Source organism: Lissotriton vulgaris, chromosome 11 (assembly GCF_964263255.1).
Source record: "Lissotriton vulgaris chromosome 11, aLisVul1.2, whole genome shotgun sequence".
NCBI lineage: Eukaryota > Metazoa > Chordata > Amphibia > Caudata > Salamandridae > Lissotriton > Lissotriton vulgaris.
The window spans coordinates 1,064,426,353-1,064,441,807 of NC_141699.1; positions in this window are offsets into that span (position 1 = coordinate 1,064,426,353).

Genomic DNA, 15,455 nt, shown 5'->3' on the forward strand with positions numbered 1-15,455 from the left:
TTTTCCCACCTGCAACACAAACGTGAGAAAGAACGCAATTCAGAGCACACATGAAATTCAAACTGTTAATTCTAACACAAGAGCTTCCAGGAAAATTGCACTTCAGGCTTAAAAGATTCAGCTAACATAAGAGAAATAGCGTATGAGCTTTACAAAATTGCATATGAAATATGACACGTTCAGTTAATTTTCCTGCCTATATGGAGAATGACGCATTAATAAACCTATCCAATAAAAGAAGGATTCTCAGTAGCACAACACGAAGTCTTTATATTTGGGTTTTCTGCTAGTTACATTTACTTTCTACATTAAATCTTCTTGTTACTATTCAATGGCGTGAATACATCACTTTTCATGTAATTACATTTCAAGATTATAAAACTTTATGTTACTATGACAAAGGAATATATGCGGGTGCACTCTACATGTGTGATTATAATGCACCCCTACAAATAAAATGAAATTTCCGCTACATCAGAAACATCAAATCACAGGAAATGTTCTGCATTTTCAGTAGACCTGATGTACTGAGTGAGATTCAGCAGTGATGCAAGTGGTGAGGGAGAAAGGTAGGACTGACGTCCAGGTCCTACACCCAAAGCATGTGGGTCGAGATGAAAGACTTGCCCTGGTGAATTTGTGGACCTGGCGACCAGGTGCAGGGCATTACTCAATGCCACCGCGCTTCACAAAGAGCCCATTGACCAATGGCCATGCCTGTGTGTACTGTGGAAAGGAAGACTGGATGAAGATGATGCTCAAAGAACACCCCACAGCCTACAGGACATAGCTGAAGTCCATGTACACTTTGGTTGTCGGGGCAGAGAGAGGGAGCACGGCCATGTACTGAGAACCCAAAATGGAGATAATCTTTCCATTTCTTTACCAAATTTTAGGATTTGTATTGTCTGTGGGGGTAGATAGATAGAAAGGCAGCCTTGGGTACCCACCACGGAATTGAAAAGAAGGCTGAGGGGGCAGGTCATGTGCCCTGAACATACACGACCATGCCATTCTCTGGTATGTTCACTGACTCACCATGCGCAGATAACTCACATTTTGGGTTCCCCACTTTAGAACAAGTGTGCACAGGCGGGGCTGAATTAGGTAAGAAATCTAGAGCATGTGGTGGTGAGAGTATTGTTTCATAAACTATAATATGTAACTATATAATTGAACCTTTACTTAAATTACATTTTTACTCCTTCAACACATGACTAAAGACTATTCGCCCAAGCTATCAGTTCAATAGCAAGAAGAGAGAAGACCCCATTTCAAATGCTCTTTCTCAACAATCTACGTAACAGTTGGTTTTAGCTAACATCACCAAATACACTACATTGACCCATTGGAAATAGCAAATCTCCAATGTTGTACCCTATGATCTTTGTCATCCTGTGCAGTAACATTTATTTTGCCCCTTTTTGTGTTGTATGGCGGTTTAGGATCCGAGCGAAATTTACTGATTCATGCTCTTATATATGTATAATTCACATTACCCCTATATAGACATAGAAATCATACCCATATTTAGACATAACCAAACCAGTCCAAATACAGGCAAGGCTACTTCCACTAGTTCCAAAAAGCCGAAACGATTTCTTGGAAAACTCGGCTTCAGCAGTCAGGGACATCCGCTTACTTGAATATTTATTTGTCCTAGAAATCATGGAGTTTTCAAAGAACTACCATTCCTATGGGGTTCTTTGATGACGTTATTATGTCCAACTTTACATCAAACTAGGCACCTTCAAGGTATAAATATGCCTACACTTGCCCTAGCAAACACACGGTGGTTCGGAGCAGCTCGACTAACTACTTGCCCAACGCAGCTCGCTACAGCAAGTGCCGAAGGAAGCCGACCCTCCAGTTGACGCACTGACAGAGAAGCTGTCCTTTCTCTCGCTGAGAATCCAGCTCTAGTGTTTCCAAGCTCCCCTCGCGGGGTGTTGGGAAATCGAGTCCCGAGACAGAAATACCAGACCTCCTTCATTCTAAAGCCAAGATACGGAGCTGATTAGACCCTAAGAGAAATCTTGGTTAGATTCTTGGCAAAGAAAAACTAAACCTATGCTACACCTAACTTACTTCTTCCCTCGTACTAGACTTAGGTTAGGTACATCGAGGTAGGCATATTTTAGAAGCACCAGTTGAGTACGTTTTAGCCTTAGTTATTTATGTATGTATTTATCTATGGTCTAGGAACCATACAATGCTTTTACAGTATTATTTTATAATACTCTTCTTACTGTACGCATTATACTTTGCAACCAGTATTACAATTGTAGCAGTTGAAATGAAATGAAAATGCGTTTTGTAAAGCGCGAATAGTTGCCCGGAGGCGTCCAAGTGCTGAAGATTGCAAGATGGTCTAAGCAGCAGACCAATTGCCACAGAGAGAGAGAGGGGTTTATTTATTGAACAGGTGAGTTTTCAGATGCTTCCTGAAGGAGGTCAGATCTGGATTAGACCTCAATTGAAGGGGTAGGCTGTTCCACAGCTTAGCGGCATTCAGGGTAAAAGAGCGGCCTCCTGATCTAGCCCGGTTGACTTTGGGCACCATAGCAAGGAACGCGCTAGCTGAGCGCAGCTGTCTGCTAGGGAGGTATGGGGTGATTAGGGGACGATTGATCAGAGGGCCAGTTGCCCAGAATGACTGGTGGGCGATACAAAGGGATTTAAACGTAATCCTGTCTCTAACAGGGAGCCAGTGCAATCTTGTTAGTCCAGGTTTAGCGGAGGACCTACGAGGAATTTGAAGTAGGGTCCGGGCTGCACAATTTTGGATCACTTGCAATTTCCGCAATGTGAAGTTAGGAGCTCCCAAATAAAGTGCATTTCCGAAGTCCAGCCTAGAGTGGATCAGTCCCTGTACGACAATTTGCTTGGCTTGGAAAGGTAACAGGGGGAGAATCTTCCTCAACATTCTGATAATACCAAAACAGGTAGCAGACAACTTAACAGCCTTGTGGTCCAGCGTTAGGGACCTGTCCAACCAAATGCCCAAGCTCTTAATGGCATCCTTTGGGACTGGGGGGGGACCCAGGCAGGCCGGCCAGATGGAGCTCAGCGAGGACGGGGCCGAGCGTCCCAGCGTCATAACCTCTGTCTTGTCCCCATTAAGTTTAAGACAAGACAGGGTCATCCAGCTGTTCACTTCGCTCAGACAGCCAGCCAAGTCTACCGTGGCCGTAGGGTCCTCAGCCCGCGTCAGGGAGACCACCAACTGGGTATTGTCCGCGTAGGTAACGATCTTAATACCATATGGGCGGACGATATCTGCCAGTGGTCTCATATAGACATTAAACAACGTCGGGCTGAGCGAGGAGCCCTGCGGGACCCCACAGCCCAACGGTCTGCTGGTGGAGATGGTGTTTCCCTCAAAAACCTGGAAAGTTCTATTGGACAAGAAAGACCTGAGCCATTTCAACGCTCCCCCTTGGATCCCGATATCATGGAGACGCTGCAATAAGATCTCATGATTCACAGTGTCAAAAGCGGCACTCAGATCGAGGAGGATGACTGCCACCGATCCTCCCCGATCTAAGATGCCTCTTGTTTCTTCCAGAACTGACAACAGAGCCGATTCTGTCCCATGTTTGGGGCGAAAACCGGTTTGTGACGGGTCAAGCAGTTGATGATTTTCTAGAAAATTAGTTAAAAGGTTGTTAATATATTTTTCCAGTATCTTGCTGATCCAGGGGAGCAGGGAAATGGGAAAAAGTTCATTTTACTTTTCTGAGAAAGAAGACTATTCAATATAACCTTTTATTGAAAACGCCTGTCTCTCTATTTCTCTGCACCTCTGATGAAACGAAGCATGCACGATTGACTGAGTAAAATATCTATCTATTGTTTCGACGACTCTGAAGATCAGTTTTATTCTTGGGGAAACAAAGTTGTCATGTTTATGCAGTTGTCAGAAACGAATCCCTTCTTGTTTATTCGAGAAAGTTTCTAGTGACCTCCGAGGTAGCTGTCACTCACAATTAAGTCTAATAGTAGACATAAGTCCTACATCACATCTATAGGCTATGTTATTCCAATGCGCAGAGCCTATTGGGATTATAGGAACTACACTACACCAGGTTTCCTTGGTGAAAGTGATAAACGGTGAGGTGTAAATAGAGATACAGAGTGAAATGAGCATGCCCTTTGCTGCCAAATCATGATCTAAGAAATTGGGTTTCTGGTTGAATGGAGGTGTGAGCCCTGGCCAAGCAACAACCGCATTCTTTGTCAGGGTAAGGGACAAGCAAACCCCAGATTAAGCTGTGCACAACCCCCTGGTATCATGACTCATAGAGGCAGTGTGTAAAGCATTTGTGCAACACTTCAAACAGTAACACAGTGAAAACACACATCAAAAGGAACACACAACAGAGTTACAACAACAAAGAAAAATGAAATAAATAAAACAAGACCAAAGCAACAAAAATCCAATTATTAGAACTGGGGATTTTGAATTTTAAATTTGTTAGAGAAAATAGTGCCAAAAGGTGTAAAGCACCGTCTGTGGATATATGGTTGTGCTGGACTGGAACAAAGTACCTTTAATTCTGGTTTATGGAAAGTGCATGGATCCGCATCGAAGATGTGTCATGCAGCCAAAGTTGGTCTGTTGGTCTGTTGAGGATTCTGTCGACGAGGGCTTGAGATGTGAAGTCCAGAGTCAGGATGCATTGCGCATTTGAGGTGATGCATTGGTACTAAGGAGCTGTGAGGCTGCTATGCAGAGCCCGTCGTTAAGGATGCCATCAACGAGAGATGCGAAAGACGATGCTGAGGTTGCAGTGTGCAGCTGCAGTTAAGAAGGCTATGCAGTCTGCAACAGTGGTGCATGTCTTTGGAATGAGTCCAATCCAGCAATAGCGGAGCTGCGTCAGTTCTGCTCAAGTTTGTGCCGTGCAGAAGAGAAGATGCGTCAGTTCTGCAGGATTCACAGAGGCTGGTCAAGCAGCTTAAGCCCACTTCCAAGGTTCCAGGACTGGGGTAGAGACCACTTGACAGGGTAGGGGAGGCATAGGAGGCATAGGAGTGGCGCAACAAGGAGAAATATTTTTATTTATCCTTGGTTTTTTTCTTTCTGTGCGTGCTGCTTTCTGCAGCACGCATAGAAAGAGGAAAATGCCATCAATTATTGTTTTTGTGCAGGAAGATATCCCTTCCTGCACACAAAAACAATCATCCTCACAACACAGGCACCCTTTTAACATGATGCACGGGTGTCTGTGCTGGCGCACGGCTGCACTTTCTGCGCCGGTGCAGGGTGGAAGGGCAGGAATATGCTGGATCTTGTAGATATGGAGCATGCCTGCCCTTTTCTTTTGACACACGGCAGCGCAGCAGGAATGTGCGACAAAAGTTTGTAAATGAGGCCCTATATTTTGTGTTAAATTTGCCTTGGTTAACAATGACTTGACATTAGAAAAAGCGTTTAACTTTGTCTTGGTCATAGAAGAGCAAACATAGAAATGCTTTTTTTAAAATGTAGCTTTACCCATAGGAGAAGATGCTTTCTTGAACGTGTAAAAAATAAACATGCAGCTTAAATAAATAGTAGGCTCTCTTACCTAATGTGCTTCTACGACTAGGCCTGAAAACTATTTTGTCGACCTCTGCTTGACATTCAAATAAAATGCCTCTTAGAAACTACTGATCTAATCCTCTAACTATAAAACTGTTCATCAATTTAAAATATGCTGCTCTAAGACAAATATCTTTCTTTGCTTCCTCATACCATATTATTTCCTCATTTCACTAAACAATGTATTCTGCTATATGGTATAATTTATACAGCATTAGCAATGTTGATCTTTCTGAAGATATTGGTTTTCATGGTCTCATCAAGAAATGTTTCATTGGGGGGAGAAGCTACGCCAGCAAACAAGATGGCCACGTAAGCTGCCGGCTCCGCCGACCTCCGACTCCTGCCAGAAGATCCTGTTATTTATCCTGTTTTTGCGCCCTGCCTCCGTGTGTAGGAACCGGACTGGAGCCTAACGATGCAATCTCGAGATTTCTATCAGTTTTGTAGACAAAGATACGTCGTGTGGCAGTTTGCGGCCTAGACCAGCCTGGAAGCCAGGGTCTCCAGTACTTGCCCTGCCGGGTTTCAGTTGAACAACATCGGCTGTAGTTGTGTGACAGGGTCCGGTCTACCGAGGAGGAAACACTTTTTTCTTGGACCGAAGTTGACGATGGTTGGCTGAAATGGTGCATATTAAAGGAGGGGTGACAACGCACAATTGGTGCGGCGGACGGGGGTCCCTGGCCCGGTGGACTGGTTAGGGCCCCGCCGGTGTTCGCTGGGTTGGGATCTCCGCCAGCGGTGGATGAGTTCGGAATGTTATTGTCCCCGAACGGTGTTGGCAGCAATAGGGTCACTTCATGCTTGCATTGAAGCCCACATCCATAAAATTATAGTGTTTTTGTCTGGAACTGGGCGAATGGGACCGGACTCTGGTCCACTGCAAGAAACGAAACAACTCTAGATACCCAAGATGGCCACTTCGATGGTGGAAGCAGAACCTGTACTATGGGAGACGTTGGAACCTTTGACCAGTGTTTTGGAAGCTGAGAGCAAGCTCGATGCCACAATTGGATTGTCAGGCTTACGATCTTTGCCGACTATGGATGGACTAACTGATGCTCCCTTTACGGAGACTTTTGATGGGAACTGTTGTTGGTTTGAAACTGCGTCACTCCCCTATACATCGGCACCGCTAAAATGGTGGACGAAACAACTTTGGGAATCCATGACGGTGTGGGGAGTCTTTGGACTTAGCGGAGTTCTCAACACTTTCATCTCTCTGCTTCGTCTTGGATTGAACTTTGCTACTGGTTTTTTGTGCATTGACTATCTTGCGGAAGCGACAGTTTGTCCGGAAAGGGGCGCACATGTTTGATCGGAGGGTCAAGGATGAGACTGTGTGATTGAGTTTGCCATCGGGTATTACTGGACGCGGGGTTTGCAACCACGATGCGTTCGGGAGGTTGGGCGGTGTTTGGAGTTTCCCCTGTTGCGCCACTTATTTGCAGCTTAATTGATTTTGAGACCTTAGTCTGGGGATTCTTGGCTTTGCTGGGGAGAGCGGGAGCATGTATGAAGATGCCCTCCTCCATTTTCTACTTTTGGTATTTAGTTAGTTGGGGCGACAGGCACACTGCTAGTTGGGGTTAGGCGATAGCCATATGCAGGGGTGCAGGGTGGGGGAATGGGTTTATTATTTTGTCTCCTTTTTTGTTTTTATGGGTTCTTTTTCTTCACACTCTCTTTCACTTTCCTTTTACAAGTATAGTTGGTGGAACAACCTGACTTTGTTGTTATTCCAGTATCTGGTGCTCATGCTTCTCCTATTATCCTGATTTTATGGGTGGGCAGACTCTGAGAGCTAGCGCTTAATGTGAATTGTATATTGTACTGTGGCACATCCTGTTTCTCATACATTGGCGTAGGCGTCTCCGCCATTTCTTCACTGCTTAGTATCCATCCTGTATCAACGTCTGTCCGCCTTCTTATTATGTCTGAATGTATGGCACCTGATATGTCTATTACTTTCTTTGTTTTGAAACTTATAAAAAAGATTTACAAAAAAAAAAGAAATGTTTCATTGCTTTAGACTAGCCCTTTGTCCGCACAATGGGGATACTGACAACAGCTAACAAAATAGACCTGCAAGGGTTTTCATTAAGCATGGGCGAATTTTGCAAATCTGGCGTTCGCGAATTTTGCGAATTTGCGAACTCGCAATCCGCAAAATCCGCGAATTCTTTTGCAGATTTTTTTTTTTGTGTGTTCGCAAGGGTTTCTGCCAGTTTGCGAGGGTTTGGTACCAGTTCGCAATTGCAAACTTACTTGTCGGCTCGCAACAGTCGCGACTATGTTGTTTCTACGTCTGGTTCATCATCACAGGTTCCCAGGATCCTCTGTTTCACCACTGCCACCCTCTGTTTCACCCATGCCACCCTCTGTTACATCAATGCCACCCTCTGGTTCATCATCACTGTAGATTATGGGGGGGGGAAAGCAAGCACACCTGCCCTGCTTCAACTGACATGAATTAATTTGGGGTTGATTTATTAATGTGTCACTGTTTTAAAATTCCAGTCTGGCACCTGCTTCCTTATCTGTAATTTGCTTTCTGTTGCAGTGCAATTTTTTTTCCAGGACCTTTGTGGCCTACTTGTAGCTATTCTATGATCCAGCTCTGAGGGTCAGAGCAGGGTCATACAATTGTTGCAACTAGCAACTGAACTCTGGAGGGGCCCCAGTCAGGAAGCACTACAGGGAATGGTTACTAATGATGAATTTGAACTTTTGCACCTGCTGAGTGCTTTCAGTTCAGCAAAACTCGTTTTTATGCAGAGCAGCAACTGTAATGCCCCAAACAAACTTACTTGTGAAAGTTGATTTCTAATCCAAAAGTGATCCAAAGAAAGTCAAAAGGTCTCAAATCCGAAAAAGTGCAGGCAAATGTCAACCTGAGGACTTATTCTGATAAAAATCATCATTTTCAGAAGGTCTATGCTGCTTGCTAGTGGATTTCTTGTGCAGAATTTTAAATTTTGTAATTTCGCGAGTGCGAGATTGTTGCTGCCCGCCGCACCTACATGTTCGCAATTGCGAACTTACGCCGCACGCCGCAAAATTGTATCACCAAGAAAAAAAAATCTGCTGCGTGCGAATTTGCGTATTTTCGGTAAATTTGCGAGCGTTCGCGGATTGCGAATTTACCGAAAATCCGCAAAATCTGCGAGCGGAACGGATTTTCCGCCCATGCTTAGTTCTCATGAGAACCTTCCCTCGTATATCTAGTGCCAGACATATTGGAAACTTTTTTGTAACTGCTCACAGGCGTGAATGTTTACCGTGGGAAAAGGAAGGAGAGATGACAGACCATAGGAAGATCTGTTTTCATTGTACGAACCGTGCTGAATGTTGCCAATTTTTTATGTTTTCATATATTCGTGTTCCTAGTTTGAGAGAATGAATGTCATTCTTCCTACCCTCAATGCTTTATGCATATTTTCCCTTATTTTTGCCCATATTGCTGTGTGCTGCTGCTAACACTGATTTCCTATTACCCTCCTATTCGGTAATTTTACCGATTCGGTAAAATAAAATAATTGGTAAGTTTACCGAATCTGAGCCACCCAGATGTAGGTGGGACTCTTCAGAGTCCCAGAGGCCTTACTGAATCGGTATTTTACCATCAAATCCAATTTGATGGTAAAATACCGATTCCGGTGTGCATGCACATGTGTGCATGCACACCTATGCCATGTGACAGGCAGACCTGCCCTTAGGGCATGTATGCCTGCCACATGGCACCCGAGCCTGTTTTGGGGGTGCCAGAGGGTGTCAAAGTGACACCCCCTGCACCCTTGTGAAAATCGGTATTTACCGATTCAGTAAATACCGAAATCATCCGATTCGGTATTCCAGCACATCTGGAATACCTACATGTCCACCCCATAGATTTACCGATTTTTAATTACCGAATCGGTAAAATTCGGTAATTAAAATTCGGTAAATCTATTTCACCTACATCGGGCCCCTAGTCGTTAATACCCCACTTACTGAACCATGTAACGTACTATTTTGGATATGAGTCCAAAAATTAGATTTTATCATCTTCTTTGAGGCTGAAGACAGGGAGGTTGGATCATCCCAAAACTTGGATTAGGCCAATCTTTCTCAGCCATGTCTGAGCCATAAAATACTTTTGTACTGGTCCAACTCCATAATTTCCTCCAGGCCAGCCTTGTAGTTTAGTATTTCCGGGGTTGACCACAGTCTTACCCATATGAGTGGTCTCAAAATCGCATAGTGCTCAGTCTGTTTAACATTCAAATCCAATAAAATTGGTATTATTGGTGTAAGTACAGGGAGATTTAAAAGCATTCTATAAAATTTGTTTTCTCCCGTCTCGAAATTCTTTTTGCGGTAGGGACCCCATATTTCAGCCCCTTACAATGCTGCAGATTGGGCTTTGTATGGAGAAACAGCCTTGGAAGAGCTGTCACTATACCTTTTCATAATAGGTAACGAATTTTGGGTCAGAGCTTTCTTACTTTTTTCTATTTGTGTCTTCTACGATAGCTTCGAATCCAAGGATATACCAAAATAACTAAAACTCTGTACGTACTTCAACTTTTGGCCATTCAAAGCTATCTTTTCCCAAAATAATTTGTGGGGGTTTATGGCAATATATTTGGTTTTGCTAATGTTTATTTCAAGGCCTTTTGTTTTGCAATATGTGTGGAAGGAGTCTATTAGACATTGTAGTCCCTTTGGCGTTTGTGAAATTAGTATGGTGTCATCGGCGAATAATAGTGCAGACACCTGCTCACCCCCCAATTTGGGTGCATCGTTCTTACAACCGTTCAAGAAGTTAGGGACATCGTTTACATACAATAAAAATAATGTGGGTGCCAGTACGCATCCTTGGCGAACGCCCCGTTTTAGAGGGATTGCCTCAGTTAGTTCGCCCCTCATGCAATGAAATTTATTACAGCTCCGTTCTGCCACAGCAGCCAATATCCTTTGGCTTGAAGATGGAGGAATGCCAAAAATAGTAGGCGTTTCTTGTAAGTGCTTTGGGCCTAACTTTGGTCATCAAATTGCCCTCCCAAATTTTGCCCACTGACACACATCACCCGTCATTTGACGGCATGCTTCATCTTGGCTGCCTCCTCTCATCAGGGTAGGTGAGTACCGCGCTGATGGGCTCGAGCAGAATGAATTCGGGACACCAAAATAAAGGATCTTTGCTGGGAAAAACAGGGTTCCAGTTAAAAATGACTACAGACAAATCCCAGATATCTTTTATTTTATGGGTATCCATGACACTGTTAAAATATCAAATGCCTGATGTATCTTAAATCTTAATGGTTCCTTCATCCAGAAATTATACCTGCATGTTTCAGCCCTAATCAACATGCCCTCATGGTTCAGACTGCCTTCTTCAGGGCAAGGACTCCCTGCCTTTCGCTCCTTTGAATTAAAGAGTATACATAAATCTGGAGGCATAAGGTTCTCCTACTTCTCTTCATTACTTAGGACCCAAAATTGGTTCCTAGGTCAACCTATTCAGTCAAGAGGGAGTGGGCATTTCCCTGTAGTCACAGATGCACAAAGGGTGCAAGCCTCTTTTTCACCTACGGTACCTCTCCTTCTTACTAGACGATTTCATGCTACTCTGGCACCAGTTTCCTGGGGGGCTTCACCCATGCCCCTGTCTTTAAAGCTTACATCTGCAGCTCTAATTGTTTTCCTTATAAGTGCAAGCTACAAGTGGTGTTAAGTGAAATAGGTCAACAGCTCCTGATGAGCGAAAAAAGGAACAGAGATTTTGAGCAGGGACAAAGTGGCGCCAATATAGGCGTTTATTTCATACGAACCCTAACGATTTAAGAGGTAGGGTGATGTTTTTTAGCCATTCCTCTGACTTACTGATTTTACATCCGTGCCAGCCATACCAATTTGGGAGATAGGCTACTGCTTTGTAGCAATTTCAACTGCTTGCCAATTTTGTATCATATTTTCTATGTTTTTTTAAGCCTGCTTCCATTGTAGCATTGTCAAAGAGCGGGTATTTGTGCTGCTCCGACTCAGCTCCTTTCAGGTTTTTAAACAAACAGGCTGAAGCTGACTGATCTGACTTCTGACTAATCCGATCTGACGGTCTGCTGCTAGTCAGCTGCCTTTTGAGCCAAAGGGCTTTCAGTAGAGGGTGGAGCTAAAGGTGTTTAAGTAGCCAACCTTGTCAGTGTGGTGACGGCAGAAGCATGCTCGCGCACTGCGCTTGCCACTGTGCCTGCCTAGGAGGCCGGGCCGTAGTGGCGGGGGGGTGAGGTATGGGGGTGTTGAAGGATAGGGGAGTATGTCGGGCATTTGAGGGGTGGGCCGGCCTATATTTTTTCTTTGCTCCCTCACCCCCAAATGACCAGGCAATTGGCAAAGTATTTAAACCCAGTTTTCTAAACAAACTGCATTCACATTTGTGTTCGCGATTTCCAAATGGCGAATCACAATTTGGTAGTTGCGCACCATAGTCTATGTACATTTGGCCCCTAATTCAAATCCACTAGAACTGCAGTTTAACTTAGGATTCTTTCTTTTTATATCCAGATAGATGTCAGTCCTGACAAGACCCACGCGTTTGTTTCCTGGTTTGGTAAAAAAAATTACAGTAGTGCATACCTAGGTTCCCTTTGGGTTTCTGCATTTGTCCTGTACCATATATACCTTTATGCTGCTCAATTCAGTAGGTGTCAATAAAAAAATCAGGGTGCCTAACAAGTTGGGCATTTCAGTGGAGGCGCTACTTCCGCCACTCGCTGGGATACAGTGGATACGTTTTAGCCTTGGCCTTCCCACAGTATACGGGTTCAAAACATCGAATTAAACTCTAGACAGGACCCCAAATACAGCAATGCTTCACTGCTTCATTGCTTAATTGCTGGTGCCTCTCCTTTAGAGCCCCTCACCCAGTCGTGGCCTAGTCAGCAATTTGGAAACTGGAAGCAGGAGACTCAGGGGCTTATTTACAAGGCCATTGCGCCACCAGTGCATCACTTTTATTGACGCAAGAGCAGCATAAAGGACTAGCCCATATTTACAAGGCCGAGTAAAGCCATCCTGCATAGCTTTTCGTGTCCTTGTACATACGAGCCCCTATCAAGCATTAATCTGTGTGAAAGGAGCGTTCCATGGGTGTTGCTGCGGGTACTCCCACGCAACATCCATGGAACTTGACGCATTCCCAGATTACAATGCTTTGTAAAACTGGGAATGCATCAGAATCCTGCACCTCCCCAAGGGAGGCATAGGAATGTCGCAATGAGGGTACGTACTTATATGTCTTCTCGTTTTTTCCTCTTTCTATGTGTGCTGCATCCTACTGCACGCATAGAAAGGGGAAAATTAAATTAATGATTGTTTTTTTTTGCAGGAAGGTGTCCTTTAGTGACCAAAAACAATCATCCCTGCAACGCAGGCACCCTTGCAACATGATGCAACGGTGCCTGCACTGGTACATGGCAGCCAATTGTGCGCCAGCACAGGGTAAAGCACCGGGATGTGTCTTATTGTTGTTAATACGACGCATCCCAGTGCATTTAAAATGGCGCAGCACAGCGCAGCTGAATGCCTTGTGGTGCTGCCCTGTATCAATTTCATGCAGATGAGTTCTGTCGTTTTTAATCCTGGCATCCCAGTTTAATCTTGTGGAGCCACTTTCAGAACACTGTTCTGATTTTTGCCATGTTTGGGAGAATTTACAATTGGATTATGAGCTGCGAGCAAGTGTGATGTAAGAAAACTGGCCTAACCCCAACACTTATAGAACTTTAACCATGGGGATATCTTAACCCCTTCGATGCTCATGACGAGCTCAGCTCGTCATGAACAATGGGAATAAATGAGAATCAGCACAGAGGGAGAATTGCTGCAGCACTGATGGTGTTAACATGACTTATTAGTTACCCACCAAACCATTTCAAAGTTACAGGTCTTGGAGGTAGTAGTCTTTTTTTGGAATCTCTCATCTCCCCCTTCACAGCATTTGTCTGAAGTTGGGTGACCTGTCTTCTCTCTTTGTTTTTGTCTCCTCTGCCATTATTAGAACCCAGTTCAAAAAAGGAAAAACTGCACCAAGTCCATTTTCCCACTGCAGCAGTCCCCACTGTGATTTGTCACTCGTGGCATGATTTGACCAAATATTCATGGCTTCATGTATTTGGAAGTGAAAATGTGATAGGACCATAGTTGATAGATGACAGCATCCTGTTCATCACCATTCCAAATATATGGAACATGATGACTCAATTTAGTGCCTTGTTCTGCTTTTTACATTACAGCAAAGATATGAGGAAATATCCACCTTCTAGAACCTCATAGAAGGGTTGAAAAACAGGCTCCAAGATTCCTAAAACACAGGGTCTCAAGGAGGCTAGGCTCCAGCAGCAGCTGCTACCGGACTCAGGTGGTGGAGTGGGGGGTTAAAAAAACTTTTTTAAAACACTTACTTGTGACGGACATCCGGCCGCCGCCTCTCCTCTGTCCTCTTCTTCCTGTTCCGGTCCTGCAACAGGATACAGGAAGCAGCAGGAAGCACCCAGTTCTCTTGCTCCCGATAGCCAATCACAACACTGCAATGTAGCGTTGTGATGGTTGAGCGCCGTGGTTCGGCACTCAGACAGAGGCTGGAGGGGTGGGCATGTTCTCCATGACGGCTGTAATGCAGCCTGCATGGAGAATATGGGATGTGCGCATTACTGTTTTGGGCGGCCTGAGAGGGTTGAGCAAACAGCCGTGTGCACTTAGGAGTGGGCAAACCACTCCTCCCCAGCTCCTCTGTCCTTGGAGCAGCCGCGCCCCGCCCACAAAGCTGCTGCAGCAGAAGGAAATTTAAAATAACACAAGTTATTATCATTTTCTGTGCCTGTGCTGCCATTTTATTGAGTGGGCGGGTTCATGACGGCCCCCAGCCGTCATCAGCACACGCCCACCATGATGCATGACGGACGGAGGCCGTCATCAGCATGCAAGGGGTTAAATCTCAGAATCTGACAGGGGCTCGTCTTTGTGATGAAAGATCACTGAAAGGCTTTTGAATACACGCAAGAAAAGTAAATAAAGCAGCCACCCAGGCCGGTGTTTGTATCTATGTGCATAAACCAGCACAAAACATTTCTCTATTCAAGCCAACTGAAGGTGCTTAGGCATTGGGTTTAGACTGCAAAACGACAGCAACCGCAGTAACCGACGTAGAGAATAACAGGTATTTGTACTCCCGGGGCGGACGGAGGTATTCCTTCCACTTGCCTTGTTACAGTTTCCTTACACTAACTTGGCTGGCTTTAATCCAGAGCAAGGATCTGTGCCTGTGGGAATATTTCTGCGTAGTCTGAACTCACTATCGGACCCTTTTGTTGATAAAGTGATCCCATACAAATCAGGCCCATGTGCATAGATGGAGAGACCACGTAAGGAACATGTCTGCTTTCCAGGGCTCTGCTATAATGAGAACAGAAGCTGCTCAGCTTTTCTCAGTGTTAAACTCGGAATGATGGAGAAACAGATTTGACACCAATTATTTTCCTTTTGTCTCCGGCAAAGTCGATGCCGGGGTGGCGTGGTGGCCTGCATGATATGCGCAAGCACAAGAGTTGAAAACGTTGACCGGATTTTAAACGCTCCTGGCAAGAGAGAAATTTGCTATACATTTTTCTAAAATGCCATTTTTAAGCTTTTGCATTATTTTTCTACCAGTACTAAATTGCTCCCTGCCTCTCCTGCGGAAGCGCATTGCAGCGTGGCGCTCCTGGGTAGTTTTGATGGCGCACTGGGGTGCGCGGCCAGGGCCGGCATAAGGCATGTGCAAGCTGTGCACCTGCACAGGGCCACCAAACCTCAGGGGCCACCACACCAATATATATCCTTAATA